The sequence below is a fragment of the Cibotium barometz genome, chromosome 19 (genome assembly GCF_041138505.1).
Source record: "Cibotium barometz isolate CiBa-2024 chromosome 19, ASM4113850v1, whole genome shotgun sequence".
Lineage (NCBI taxonomy): Eukaryota > Viridiplantae > Streptophyta > Polypodiopsida > Cyatheales > Cibotiaceae > Cibotium > Cibotium barometz.
The window spans coordinates 19,358,368-19,360,992 of record NC_141064.1 but is presented as its reverse complement, the minus strand read 5'-3'; the positions used below and the strand labels follow the sequence as shown (position 1 = coordinate 19,360,992).

Below are 2,625 nucleotides of genomic sequence, written 5' to 3'. Positions count from 1 at the left end.
CGGTATCGGAGCCCTTCATGTTGCACACAAGGGTGGAAGCCTTCTGCGAATCTATTGTGCTCTCCCAAATAGGTATATGCTCGCAACTCTGTCTTCTTGGAGATAAAAAGTTAAAACTATTAAACTAATCTTTCACGTGTAGACAGTAGGAGTTGATATTTGTTTGCTTCTTTTATGTAGCACGAGTCACTGTGGAGTCTGAAATTTGAATCACAAATTCACATGGTCATCGTCTCTCTTCATCTTCCTCAATAACAACCTATCGCCTAACCTTAACCGTGCTAACCTTGTCTTTGCTCTTCTCAATGCTCATCTCACACCTTTGCATGTGTTGCCGCCTGCGTGTGTGAAGGACCTGCAGGCAATGGCACTGTGGTAGCCTACTCTTTTATTTGTCAAAATAGTAGTGGGCCGTGGCCATTAGGTAATCTTTTGTTTTTTCTTCTACTGAACTTGTTTTTTTCCCTCAAATTGCTAATGAATCGTGGGTAATGGCCATACCCAAAACATCTCTTTTGAAGCTATAGATAAATTAGGGGTGTCTGATGTGGGTGTTATGGAAGGAGCACAGAGCACAGAGCACCTCTGCAGTGTAGACTGAAGCAAGGCTTGGAGAAGAACCAAAGGGGATGCTGTCGGCTGCTCACAGAACCAGTCGGCTGAGTCAGAGGACATGGGCAGCATCAGGCGCATCATAAACCAAGCAGCAGATCTAGTCGGGCAGAGTTGATCATCAGTCGGGCAGCGCTGCATATATGTATGGACATGGAACTGGCCGACCAGCAGTCGGCCAGCATAAAGGGGGTCAAAGACCCATATAAAAAGGGTCAAGTGCTCATTGTTTCAATCATTCAACCCACTAGGGGTATGAGTCATTAGGAGTCCTAGTCTAGGGCAGTTTTGGTGTGTTATCACCTTTTTCAAGGAGGCAGCCAAGGGCTGCAAAGATATGTACCTTTTTGTACCATAGTATATACTGAATTTCCAGCACTTCTCTCTCTCTCTCTCTCTCCTCTCTCTCTACCTGCGTTTTTGCATCAGATGGTGCGTTTTTGCATCAGAAGGTTTCCAAGAGTGTTTAGGGCTGAAAGAAGACTCCCCAAAGCTTCCGCATGTTACAAACATAGCCTGCAACCAATGCACTCCATGAGCCCACATCTCTAGTAGCCCATCAAACACTGCCTGCACTTTGGCAAGGAACCCAAAATTTGCATACAAGTCCTTGCCTACTGAGAAAACTCATTCAAGCCCCTTCGTGAGAGCATGTGCATTCAAACAGACTGCAGTTGGATATCACGATCTATGACAACAGAAACCTGAGGTGAATTCCCTTGGTTCAAATTAATCACTTCCTCAGAAAGAAGTTCCTGGTTCTCTCTCCAGCAAGTAGAACCGCCTTAGGGAACTTCTCAAAAAGTAACTCCTTTTCAAAAACTGTTCCTGTGACCGGGCCAGTGAGTACAATCACCATAACACAGTTGGCTTTCCTGATTGACTCCATTTTCTTGCACATATTGTAGATGCTCACTTCAGCAGGCTTGATTTCTGTACCTGACTGCTGCTGCTTCACCCCGACATAGGGAATGGGCTGCTTCCAACCCTTTGTTTGGAAGATAACGAGTGTGTTACGATCCAATGTCATCCTTAGATCCACCCCCAAAGTGTTTCTGAGGGTCTTGTATATGATACCAAGAGCTGCTTCCAAATTCCTTAAAACTTTGTTCTTGGAAACAAGTTGGATCTTATCGTTTCTCATCAGGACCTCAACTGGCATGTGTAACTTCAAGCTGTGAGTGGCTTCATTGCCCTCAGCTCCTACCAGCAATTCATCGAGCCTGACCTCATGTTTGCCAGTAAGCTTCAACAACTGCATCCCGAACATAAAGCAGCTCTTGAAACTTTAACCTCAAGTTCATCAGCCTTACCTAATGGCTTCCCAAACCAATTCGACAACGAAGGGAGCTGCAGCTTGTGCCAGAAAAGTTGAAGCAGCACAAATGGCATCTTCACTATGAATTGATCACCTTGTACTCCTTCCAGAGAGATGTAACCCCTAAAAGCTGCATCCATGACTTCCTTGCTCTGTTTTAGCTGGTAACCCTGTCAAACAATAGTAGACAACAATCTTCCACTCTGAGCTGACACCCTGACCAAACACCTCGTGTACTTTCTCCTCTACATAGACCCTTGCAGTAGTGATGACTCGCTCAACTATCTCACCATCCAGCTGGTCCCTGATGTAGTCTCGTGAAAAAGTTCTAAGTCCAAATGACAATTTGTGCTGGTTCCCGCACACTAGGGGAAAAGTGCACAGTTCTGAGATTTGCCCTCATGCACCCTGTAGTTGAGCTGCAACTCATCCAACAGCAAGAAAAACAGAAGAACGTCCTCGTCTTGTATAGAGTGGACCGCCCTGTGCCATGTGACAATCATCTGCATTACTTCTGCAAAGTCTAGCGTCTGTATTGCATCATCGAGAGCTAATCGACCATAAACATGTGAGAGCGGCTTGTCGAGAAAAGCAGGGACAGGGACAGGAATTGACTCCTCCATTGAAATCCATCATCAACACTCCCTTTCGTTGAAGAGGGTGAATTGACGCACCTGCCCTGAAGGGAGCCTCAA

At 45.6% G+C, this 2,625-nt stretch overlaps 1 pseudogene; it reads right to left on the bottom strand.

Annotated features, from left to right (window-relative positions):
* Positions 1–1,345: 1,345 nt before the first annotated feature.
* LOC147628309 (uncharacterized) overlaps positions 1,346–2,625 on the bottom strand; it is a 1,707-nt pseudogene continuing 427 nt past the window's right edge.